This window comes from Saccopteryx bilineata, chromosome 4 (assembly GCF_036850765.1).
Source record: "Saccopteryx bilineata isolate mSacBil1 chromosome 4, mSacBil1_pri_phased_curated, whole genome shotgun sequence".
In the NCBI taxonomy this organism is placed as follows: Eukaryota; Metazoa; Chordata; class Mammalia; order Chiroptera; family Emballonuridae; genus Saccopteryx; species Saccopteryx bilineata.
Genome location: NC_089493.1, coordinates 30,335,448 through 30,348,073, shown reverse-complemented (window position 1 = coordinate 30,348,073; position 12,626 = coordinate 30,335,448).

Sequence of the window (12,626 nt, the reverse complement as noted above, 5' to 3'; positions counted from 1 at the left end):
GCTAGTCCCATGAGTTTATGTTTTTTCTGGCCTTGGGCCTAGTTTCTATCCACACAAAGTGGGTGACTAGGTAGCCTAATTTTTTCTTTGCAATGATTTCCATTCATCAATGTCTTAAAAGGCCACCTGAGAGGGATTATGTAGCAGCAGCAGCCCATTTTCAACTCATATCTACATACCAGACCAACCATCTGTGAACCAAACTTGGCTTTCCCCCCTTCTGTAAGTTGGTTACAAGGGATGCATCCCACCCCCTTGGCTATAGGTGTGAGCTGAGGAAAGGCACTTGTGCAACTGTAGTGACTGACAGGGGATGGAGTCTGGGCCACCTGTGCGTGCAGCCTACTCATGCCATCTGTCCTTGTGCATGGCCAATGTCCTGTGTACGGCTTGCAACGTAGGTTTACATAATCTCGACAGCACCTTCCCCGGTGGTGGCTGCTCTGAAGACGTGCGGCCTGGCAGGCTGTGTGGACCACATCGCAAGGCTGCCTGTGCCCCACCCTGGACTGCTGCCGGGCACTCTCGCACTCACCCAGCTTTAGATTACGTGTCTCTCGATTCATCACCCTCCAGCTCCAGTCCTCCGCACAGTCCCCTGGCTTCTGCCAGCGCATGCTGGCGGGGTCATACGGCGCCTTTGACACGTAGTCCCTGTCCTCCCTCAGCAGAACCAGCTCTCCCCTGGCCAGGTGCTGGTGTGACGTGACCGTTATTGGCCAGGAAGCCAGAGGGGAGCTGGGAGCAGATTATGAAGGGGATGAACAGCCTCTGAGTCATCTTCAAGCCGGAAGACGCGGGTCACATCTGCAGGCTCGCATTCTGGGCATCTCGGGCTTCCAGGTTCTCAAGAGCACCAGGTTACAACAAATGCATCAGCCAGTGTCACCGGGAACTCTGGAGCTGCCATGATTCCCGATTTCCACCTCAAGTCTCCACTCCTTCCCAGCGGGAGCCCACACCTTGGTGTGCCTAAGCCGAGGTCAGCCTGCTCTGGAGCTGCGGCCCCCCTGTTGAGTTCCGGCCCAGCCTTCCGGGACTCCTGCCCTCCGATGGAAAGAGGGGCGCATCCCTCTGTACGCTCCGGAGGGGGCTCCTCGGACTCTGACACTTTGTCTTGATAGGCAGGCCAGCAGCTGTCTTCAGCCCTTTGCTGTCCTTGTTCCGGGCGCAGAGAGCCCTCAGCCAGGGAGGGGCGAAGGAGGCAGGCCGGGGCAGCAGGAGGATGTGGACCGCGGTGCAGTCTCAGCAAAGGTCTCTCCCCATCCTCCGCAGCTTCGGTGGTCCTTCCAAGTCCTCTCGGTTTGCGGTGCAGGGTCTGGAGCCTCCCCTGCCAGCATTGAGCAGCTATTGGATGTGGGCTGCCCCCAGGAGGAGTCTTAACCTGGGGTAAGTGGCTTCCTTTGGAAGGAGGGCAATTCCTGGGGACGGACTGAGCTTCGAACCATCAGGGGAATTAGTGTCCGGCGGTGAAGGAGAATCTGGGTGGACCCTACGACCATCACATTGACCCTGGGGAGGAAGTGGGGGCTGTAGATGAGGGAATGACTTCTGGGAGAAGAACTGACAGGAAATGAGGGTCGAATAACCTAGAATTCTTTTGCTTGAGAACATTTAATACTTTCTTTGTGCTCAGCCCTGTGCTAGATACAGGGCATGGATAGGAAAGGCCCCTGGCCTCGAGGGGCTCATGGCTGCACACTGTATACCAGCGGAGGAGGCAGGACAGCGCCCGCACTTGAGCTTGTGGCGTCAGTGGGGGGATGTGGCTAAAAAGACAAGGCGAACCTGTGATGCAGAGGAACCTTTATTAGCTTTGGAGCTGTGTTTTTCCTTCCGCAGGAGACACCCAAATCCTGACTCAGAAGGTGACCTCCTCTTCCTGGCGGACTCTGAAGGACAGAGCGGGCCTTGTGTCCGTCTGCTGGTACCTGCTCTGTTAACAGTGACACACAGACACCCTTCCCCCAGGTGTCCGGTCTCACGGAACTGTGCTGCATGCCAGAGGGGAGATCGCAGACTGTTCGAGATTCCCGAGCGGGGCCAGTGAGACCCACATAAGTGGCGGCAGTGTGTTGAGGAGGGGCCTTTCCTTCTGTTCATGAAAGAAATGATGAGAGTGGAGTCAAGAAAGCTCCCACGTCTCTGCAAACCAAAGGGTAGGAATGAGGGACCGAGGCTCTGCGGGCCTAGTGTCCCTCACGTAAACGGCCACAAGAGGGCAGCAGGAGCTCGGCCACGATGAGAAGAGGGCCCGCGTGGGGAGCCTGATGGAGCGGAGTTGGTGCCCCTGAAACACACACACACACACACACACACACACACACACACACACACACACGTTCCAGAAGACGTGAGAGGAACAAAAAATAATAATAATACTAACAAGGTTCTGGAACCTATTTTCGCCCTTCCTTTTATTTTATAAAATTGATTCACAGAGATGTCTAGCAAGGAACATTTTAGTAGTCAAAGTAATTTTAAAATCATGTCGGCATCACTGGCTCATGAGAAAATGTCAAACCCGGTAAATACTCTGAGATGAACTCAGAAGGGCATATCAAACTGCTCTCTTTCAATTACAGTTGACTGTCAATATTATTTTATTTTACATTAGTTTCAGGCATATGTATAGTGGTTAGACAACCATGGTTTACAAAGCAATCCCCCCGATAGTTCAAGTGGAACCTATTCCAACCAGGGGTCTCCACACCATTTCTTTTCTTTTTTAAAAATATTTTTTTATTCATTTTAGAGAGAATAGAGAGAGAACGGGGTAGGAGCAGGAAGCATCAACTCCCATCTGTGCCTTGACCAGGCAAGCCCAGGGTTTCAAACCAGTGACCTCAGTGTCACTGCGCCACCACAGGTCAGAGTCCACACCATTTCTTACACCCTCCCAGTCACACGTTTGTTGCTTGACCCCTGTGGTTTGCAAAGGGAGGGGGGCATCGGAGGTCCTTCCCTAGGTTAGATGAGGCCCTGCAGTCCTAAACCCAAATCTCAGGGCTGCTCCTTCCAGCACCCAGGACGAAACCGGCACACAGCGCTCTCTCCCTGGGCTCCCGGGCCCTCTCCGGGGGCTCCCAGGTGGGCGGTGAGCGGTGCTCCTCACAATGCCCGGTGGGGGGCAGTCTGTGCGTCTCTCCCTCAGGGGAAAGCAAGTGACAGCCTATGGAGGGCAGACTGCCCTGCTCCCGCCTTGACCGTGGGGACAGGTGACAGTGACCAGTTGGAATGTGCTGCAGTGCAGGAAGCGGAGCGTCTGCTGTTCCTGTAACGACTCGCCCGGGCAGTGTCCTGGTGCCACCGCAGGGGCCGGCATCGCCGTGTGTCCGCGGGACCCGAGCGGGGGAGGGCAGTGTCCTGGTGCCACCGCAGGGGCCAGCATCGCGCGTGTCCGCGGGACCCGAGCGGGGGAGGGCAGCGTCCTGGTGCCACCGCAGGGGCCGGCATCGCGCGTGTCCGCGGGACCCGAGCGGGGGAGGGCAGCGTCCCGGTGCCACCGCAGGGGCCGGCATCGCCGTGTGTCCGCGGGACCCGAGCGGGGGAGGGCAGTGTCCTGGTGCCACCGCAGGGGCCAGCATCGCGCGTGTCCGCGGGACCCGAGCGGGGGAGGGCAGTGTCCTGGTGCCACCGCAGGGGCCGGCATCGCGCGTGTCCGCGGGACCCGAGCGGGGGAGGGCAGCGTCCCGGTGCCACCGCAGGGGCCGGCATCGCCGCGTGTCTGCGGGACCCGAGCGGCGGAGGGCAGCGTCCAGGTGCCACCGCAGGGGCCGGCATCGCCGCGTGTCTGCGGGACCCGAGCGGGGGAGGGCAGCGTCCAGGTGCCACCGCAGGGGCCGGCATCGCCGCGTGTCTGCGGGACCCGAGCGGGGGAGGGCAGTGTCCTGGTGCCACCGCAGGGGCCGGCATCGCAGTGTGTCTGCGGGACCCGAGCGGGGGAGGGCAGTGTCCTGGTGCCACCGCAGGGGCCGGCATCGCAGTGTGTCTGCGGGACCCGAGCGGGGGAGGGGCACGCGCGCCGGCACGCCGGCTTAGGACCCAGGGGGAAACCACGCCGGAATTGAACACAAGGCACCGGTTAAACAGACGAGGGAAAACAGAGCGTGGAAAGGGACCCCTGGAGGCACAGGGCTGGCCAGGACAGGAAATATAATGGGCGGGCTGGAGGGAGCTAAAGGAAGAGGCGGTTTTCAGGGCCCGGGCGGTCGGAGGAGGGGCTCTGCGGAGGGGGCTGGGCCTGGGCCCTCGGGGACCTCTGGGAGGGCGGGGAAAGCAGCTGAGACTGAAAGGGACCCGACGGCTTTGGTGGAGCGAGGCTGACGGGGAGGAGCTGTCCCTTCTCCCTCCCACCTGCCAGTCTCCCTGCGGCCCTTCTTCTCAGACCCCGCAGAGGTCTGGAGAAAGGAGAAAGAGGATGTGCAGGGTGCGGAAGGGGCTTTGGAGCTGAGCGATGACAGACCAGCCCCGGCCCCGTAGCTCCCTCGAGGCTGTCGGGTGAGGAAGGGCCGTGTTGCTGCCGCCCAGCTCGGGACAGAATTATTTTAGAAGAAAATGGAGGCACAGGGGCGAAGTCACTTGCCACAAATTCCACGGCCAGTGAGGAGCACAGCTGGGCCCTCCTCCATGCACCAGGAAAGATGCCCCCTCTGGTTGCCATCTGATACCCTTGGGCCCATTACTGCTCAGATGGGAACTGAATCTGGTGGAATATTTGGAGAGATGAGGCAGGAGGGTTGAGAACTGGAGAATGATTGATTACTTTTTTTGTTTCCTCATCAAACCTGAATTTTATTTTATCACAGGAAATCATCAGTCAAATCAAGAAGTGGAGAGATTTCTTCACTGATGGGCCCTCCCCAGGACACTCCCACCAACCCCATTCCCCCACTATCAGTAACCACACCATGTCACCCAGTTGCCTGATAGAAATGAGGTCTGGTGTTCACATACAAAAAGAACGGCTAATCTGCATTCCTATCAGGACTTCCATTTAGGAATTCTTAAACAGACTCATTAATGAATTCTTCCTTACAAGCTGACCACATAGCATGGGCGTATTATAAAATATGCATGTGGTTACTGTGGGGAGGGGAGAAAGAAGCCAGTCATTTCATTGTTTCACATAGTACTTAGGAAAGCAAATTTTAGAGGTAAAGCACTTGTGGGTTGAGCTTCTGTAAAGGCCCACCATACTCCTTGATGAGTCACCTCCTTGTCTGGATAGCACTTGTGTATCAGAACTTCATGAGAAGCCCGACTCTTCACGTCTATAGGTTTCCAAATATTAGGTTTCTAAAATGTAGACTGGCCCACGGTTTCACTTCCCTTGGTGTCAATGCATTTCAGTTTGAGTCAAGACAGGAAAAGGCCCCTATGAAGTTTCGCCACCAATGACAACAGAAAACATACCGACCTGTATTCACAATCTCCTTGTCTTTTTCCCACAACCAGGGAGATCACCTGGTAGGCTTACTTCATGCCTTCTTTCCTGGGTCCTAGAAGATGTTGCCATCATCACAATGAGAAAAGACAGACTCTTGTTTCTCCTTGTCCCTCCACTCAGCACCAGCATGGCAGTTTGCAGGGAGAAAGCAAACTCAGTTCTTCCCATGTGCAGGTGTGCAGTGCAGGAGGAGAAAGGGTAAAACCTGAACATCGCCCTGCCCTCTCTGCAGCTTTTACAAAAAGCCCGGCATCTGAGAGACCTGGTGTGTCCCCCACCACCTACATCCTGTGAAGTTTGGGGCTCACCTAACCACACAGAAGATTGTTGACACAGACACCTTGCACTGTCATGCTCTTGTCTCTCTCTCTCTCTGCTTATTTGTTTATTTGTTTGTTTGTTTAGGTGAGAGGAGGGCAGTTAGAGAGACAGACTCCCACATGCACCCCTACTGGAATCCACCCGGCAGCCCCCATCTGGGGCCGATGCTCAAATCAACTGAGCTATTTTTAGCTCCTGAGGCTGATGCTTAGACCAGTTGAGCCACTGGCTGTGAGAGGGAGAGAGAGAGAAGGGGGAGAGGGAGGGGAAGAGAAGTAAATGGTTGCTTCTCATGTGTACCCTGACTGGGGGTCGAACCTGGGACTTCTGCACACGGGCCACCACTCTATCCACTGAACAAACTGGCCAGGGTATGCTCTTGTCTTTTGACTAGAAACATTTCCTTCCTCTTCAGCCCTAGACACTCAGGGCTTGGCAGTAACCTGTTGTGGTATGATACAAAATAAATAGACTGTCTTTGTCCCCGGTTCTTGACACACAGTCTCAAAACTGTTGGAATGTGCTGTCTTGTATGTAAATGAAATGATTCATTGTGTGTGTAGTGGGAGGAGGAAAGTGGCGGGGGGGGGGGAGGAGGGGAGAGGGAAGTGGTAGATAGCTTCACAATAAGGTGTAGTCACAGAAAAATCAACCACTGGTCAAAGGTTAGAGGTCAGAGGTCAGAGGTTGCAGCTCAGTTCTCAGTCCCAACCCCAAGGAAGAGAAAATGAGTTAGAGATTAAGTTCACTTACCAATGGTCAGTGGTTTAATAGGTCATGCCTGTGTAATGAAATCTTCATTAAAAACCCTAAATGATGGGTTCTGGAGAGCTTCCAGGTTGGTGGATACCCCGATGTACTGGGTGTAGCCAGAGAAGGTGTGAGATTTCTTTGCACCCCCACACCTGGACCCTGCCCTATCCATCACTTCATTCCATGTGGCTGTTTCTGAGTTGTAGTCTTTATAATAAACGTAAATGTGGCCCTGGCCAGTTGGCTCAGTGGTAGAGCATCAGCCTGGCATGTGGGTGTCCCAGATTTGATTCTGGGTCAGGGCACACAGGAGAAGTGACCATCTGCTTCTCTGCCCCTCCGCACCCCTCTTCCCCTTCTGCAGTCATGGCTCAATTGGCTCGAGCTAGTTGGCTTCAGGCACTGAGGATGGCTCCATTGCCTCCATCTCAGTCACTAAAAAAATGCCTCGGTTGCTGAGCAATGGAGCAACGGCCCCAGATGGGCAGAGTATCGTCCTCTAGTGGGCTTGCCGGGTGGGTCCCAGTCCGGGCGTATGCGGGAGTCTGTCTCTCTGCCTCCTCGCCTCTCACTAAAAAGTAAATATAAGTTAAGTGTGGTGTTCCTGGGTTCTGTGAATTGTTCTAGTGGATTACTGAACCTGAGGAGGGGGTAATGGGAACCCTCAAACTTGCAGCCATTTGATTGGAAGTACAGGTGGCCCCGGGGACTTGTAACTGCATCTGAAGTGGAGGCAATCTTGGGGGGCTGAGCCCTTAAGCTGCGGGGTTTGTGTTAACTCCAGATGGTGTCAGAATGGAATTCAAGTGTCAGATGCCCAATTCGTGTTGGATAATTGGTTGTTGGTGTGGAAAAAATTCCACAGAGTTGGTGTCAAAGAAAAGACTACCAGTTTTCTCACCAAACAGTGGGATTGTTAAACTACAATCTGTTTGTACTGAAATTTTTCCCTTTTACAATCCCAGTTTTTCCTGAAAACTTGGGCAATTCTGGAAGCTAGGTCATTACCTGTGCCCACTGACAGCCACCAGATTGATATTTTTGTGTGGCCGTTCTTTGTTGTGGGGTTTCTTATGCCTTGTACCATGTGTAGCACATCCCTGAGCTCTGGTAGATGCCAGTAGCACCAACCTAAAAGTCCCCAAGTCCCCAAAGTGTGATAATTCCCTTGTTACAAAAGCTTGACTTTTAAAAAGTATAGTGGAGCCGGGGGAAGGAGACCTGGGTTCGGTCCTGGGTTCGTTCCTGGCTGCGTCCCAAACTCCCTTTGTGACTTTGGGCAGGGCTCCCCAGCTTCCTGGTGTCCTTGGCTGTACTGGGAGAGGATTCCAACCCGATAAAACTAAGTTCCTACGGTGACAACACTGCTGCTATGCTTGTTTTACCTCCCTGAGTGAAAATCGATTCTTTAAAGGCCTTGACATTATTCCAAATAGGCCTGAATTCATGTCCGTCTGAATGGCTTGACCCTGAGTCTTCCATTTCACAAAGGGCGGCCTGCAGGGACCTGGTGGGGGGTCCATGTTGGGGACAGATGCTGCTGACAGCCTGGAAGAGACTGGAGTTACTGTGTTCAGGATTCTCACGGGCTGAGGAAGAGCATCTACCCCGCTGGAGCCTCCCCTGAGAGCCCAGCCCAGAGTGGTGCCCTGTGCAGGGTGTGCGTGCCTGTGCGTGCATGTATGTATGAGCACATGTGCTCAGGGGGCAGTGTAGGGGTCCAGAGGGACCACCAGCTGGGATCTGAAGCCTACAGCTCAGGGTTGTGGTTATGATGATTGAGTGAGTCAGTGTAAGGGAAGGACAGAACCGTCCTGGCCCTTGTAAGCATTGTGCATGTGTTACCAATATTGTGACTGCTATCCTCATGCCCAAAGATGTCAACACTGAGCAGCAAACATTTTCTTTTTTTTTTCCCATTGAGTTTTGAGTTTTGAGAAGGCAGCAAGAGAGGGAGGGAGGGAAGGAGGGAGGGAGGGAGAGAGAAGAACCAACTTGTCGTTCCACTTAGTTGTGCCATTGATTACTTCTCATAGGTACCCTGACCGGGGCCCCAACCTGTGACCTGGGGATTGAGCGGCCACCCTGGGATCGAACTGACACCTTCGGTGCTCTGGGGCGACGCTCCAGCCACTGTGCCACCAGCCAGAATGCCACAGACGTTTTCTTTTCTTTTTTAAAAAATTTTAAAAAATTTTTAGTGAGAGAATAAGGCAGAGAGAGAGAGAGAGAGAGAGAGAGAGAGAGACGGGAACATTGATTTGTTCCTGTATGTGCCCTGACTAGGGACTGAACTGGCAACCTCCAAGCTCCTGGACGATGCTTAAACCAACTGAGCTATCCAGCCATGGTCAGACATTTTCTTAATGAATAAGTAAATGAGGCTAGAGACGTAAGGTCCACAGAATGTGTACACCTCACAGGCCATGCTGCGGGTGTGCATGGAACAAGTGGAGCCCCAATGATAAAAGTGCAGGCCCACTGAATGGAGTTTCTCCTGTATGCAAAGCACCTGACGTTCATTATCTCTCCTCCCTTCCCCTCCTCTTTCCACCTCTCTCCTCCCCTCTCTTCCTCTCTCTTCTCTTCTCTCCGTTACATGCACACACGTGCACACACACACATGCACACACGCATCGAAGATAAGAGGCTATAATTATTGTCTGTGTAAAGATGAGGGTACTGAAGTTAAAGGCCACCTCCTCTTTTGGTCAGGGTGCTGTTGTCTTTGTCTAGAATGTAGGGTACCTGATGATGATGTCACAACTTTTACTTGGAAAGGTCATTTCTCCACTGGTGTCGGACATAATAAACAAAACACAAGGAGAAATACTTTGGAAGGTGCTTATGGGATGGTCAGGCTTGGCGACCTTCCCAGTCAGCGAGAAAAGCAGAGTTCCCGCGACCCGAGTTCAGGGCAGACGTACTGCTGTGCGCTGTGAGCCTGGAGGTCCCCAGGCCCCTGTTGAGTGAGTATGTGGGTGGTGAGGGCCAGGGGAAGGCCCGGGCGAGGCTGCTGGTGGGAAGCAGAGGAAAGAGCCCAGGTTTCTGGTCTGGGCTGAGTCCCACCAGAAGCCAAAGCTGGCTCGTCACTTGCCAGCTGGTCAACTCGGCCAGGTCGCCATCCCAGAGGTGAACTAAATGGGGGTGGTAATAACATGCGGTGGGATTGTGGAACAGATTTTGTAAGAGGGCTGCCCTCCAACAAAGTGAAAGGCCAGAGGCCAAGAACTCACTGGTCAGACTAGTGAGGTAAGCTGCCAGGAAGAAGTCCACAGGTGCCCCACAGTTGGCTCAGATAGTGTAAGAAAACGCGTAATAAACGTAGGCAAAGGCTCTGACTTTCCTTCATCATTAAACTTTTTTTTTTTTTTAATTTCTGAAGCTGGAAACGGGGAGAGACAGACTCCTGCATGCACCCTACCGGGATCCACCCGGCACACCCACCAGGGGCGAAACTCTGCCCACCAGGGGGCAATGCTCTGCCCCTCCGGGGCGTTGCTCTGCCATGACCAGAGCCACTCTAGCGCCTGGGGCAGAGGCCAAGGAGCCATCCCCAGCGCCTGGGCCATCTTTGCTCCAATGGAGCCTTGGCTGCGGGAGGGGAAGAGAGAGACAGAAAGGAAGGAGGGGGGGTGGAGAAGCAAATGGGCGCTTCTCCTATGTGCCCTGGCCGGGAATCGAACCCGGGTCCCCCGCACGCCAGGCCGACGCTCTACCATCATTAAACATTTTTAAATTACGAGATATTTTTCTCTTCCTGGACAAACATTTTAAGTTTGATAATGCACACTGTTGGCAAGGGGATGTTAAAGCAGGCACCTTCATGCACTGTAGGTGGGAGTATAGGTTAGTACAACAGCTTTTGAAGGCAATTTGGCATTGAAAATTATTTTTAAGGCATATATATATTTTAATTTTTTGAGAGAGAGAGGGACAGACAGGGACAGACGGACAGGAAAGGAGAGAGATGAGAAGCATTAATTCTTTGTTGCAGCTCCTTATTCATCAACTGCTTTTTCATATGTGCCCCGACTAGGGGGCTACAGCAGAGCAAGTGACCCCCTGCTCAAGCCAGCGACCCTGAGTTTCAAGACAGCGTCCCCCAAGCTCAAGCTGGTGAGCCCGTGCTCAAGCCGGCAACCTTGGGGTTTCAAACCTGAGTCCTCCATATCCCAGTCTGACACTCCATCCACTGCACCACCACCTGGTCAGGCGGCATATATTTTTTGATGTAGCAATTCCACTGCTCTGGATTTATCTGATGAATATAGTAATTTTTATTAGGATATTGGATTGATTGTTATAATACTCCAAATAACAGTGGCTTAAACAAAATAGAAGTCTGTTTGGAACAAAACAGCCCAGCTTAATCAATCTAGGGGTGGGGTGATTCCATGACATTGGGGGCCATGGTTGCATTTTCTGTCGCTCTGCATGATGGACAGCAGCTCCTGCCACATTTCCTCTCCAGCCAGGGACAATGGGGAAAGGCATGGGGTGGGGGAAGGTGGGGATCCCCTTCCCTTTAGGGCCACATTCCAGAGTTGCAGGCATCACTTGTGCTCTACCCCTGTTGACTAGAACTTAGTCACATGTTCATAGCTAAACGTAGGGATGCTGGAAAATGCCGTCTCCCCTCTGGGCAGCCACACACCTACTGCAGTTCCGGGGCTGTATGACTAAAGAAAGTAGAGCAGGTTGGTTAACAGAGACTGTTGAGCAATCTCTGATCTAACACTCGTGTACATAGGCGCAGATGTGGGCGTACGGGTGTTCACTGCAGCCTGTTTGTAACTGGGAAAACCCTAGTAACAAGCTGAGTGGTATCTACCAGCGACAGACTGATTAAACAGAGGAGGATAGATCTGATCGGTGGAATACTACACAGCAGTTAAAACTGAATGTGGGAGATGTGGATCTGCTAATCAGGAAAGCTTCTCTCATGTGAAATGAGAGAAGGGAGTTGCAAAACTATTAAGTGGGGAAAAAAATTAAATACATCTATGCGACGGAGGTGCCCAGACACGTAAGGGAAGTACATGCTTCCGAGCAAAATGGGATGGGCAGGCAGGAAACCCGGACGCTCCGTTTCCCGTCCTTCCGACTCGGGTTCTTACCGTATGCACGCACTACTTCCTTAAAGAAGATGATTTTTAAAGGCAGCAGATTTATAAGCATGGACATAGATTTCAAAAACATATTCTATAGTAAAAAGCAAGTTAGAAAAATAGAGTGTGATCCCTTTCATGCATAAAAAAGAGTGCGCGCCTATGTGTAAACTCGGAATAGTATCTGGCTCCTTGTCAACTCTTACATGTGTGCGCGGCTGTTCCTTTCCACACAGCACCGTCTCCGAGCAGGTCTGGGCTCACACACACCACACGGCCAACCGTGGGAGGAAGACGTCTCTAACGGGAGGCAGGAGCTCCCAGGACTAGGGGGAAGGCGGCCGTGTCAAGGACAATTCTATACACATTTGTGTGAATTGTTTGAATTTTTACGAGCATATATATTTATGTATTTGTTTTAAATTTTACCAGCAATGAAAACCCCTTGCAACATATGTGAAGTTCACAAGGCTTAACACACATTGGGACCCCGGGGCATGATTATTCCAGTCTTCACTGTGTCCCTGTTCCCAGCCTGTAGGAGTCGTCATCCCTCGGAGACTCCTGTAAGGGTGATTCACACCTGTGTCCTGGGAGCTGCAGGAAGCTGTGTCCTTCAGGCACTCTGAAGCTCCCGAAGGACCATCTGCGTGCCCCTTGTCACCCCTGGACCAAGCCTGCCCATCACCTCTGGCCAGCCCACCTGCACTCCTCCAGGCTACTCCCCCCCACACCCCCCACCACCAGGTCCCATATCCAGGGCTGGGTGAGCATAGGACCGGACAGCTTTTGACTGGCTCTTGCTGAATAAAGACTTGGGTATGTGTTTAAAATGGACATAATAATCACATCGGTTTCCCGACGGCTGTGTGAGGATTAGGGCGAGTGTGCATGGAACTGCTATGCTCTGGTCTCCAGAGTGGAATACGCACGAGGGCTCAGAGGAGTATGTCCCGTTTCCAGCCCCTGTGCACTGCTCTGCACGCTCCTCG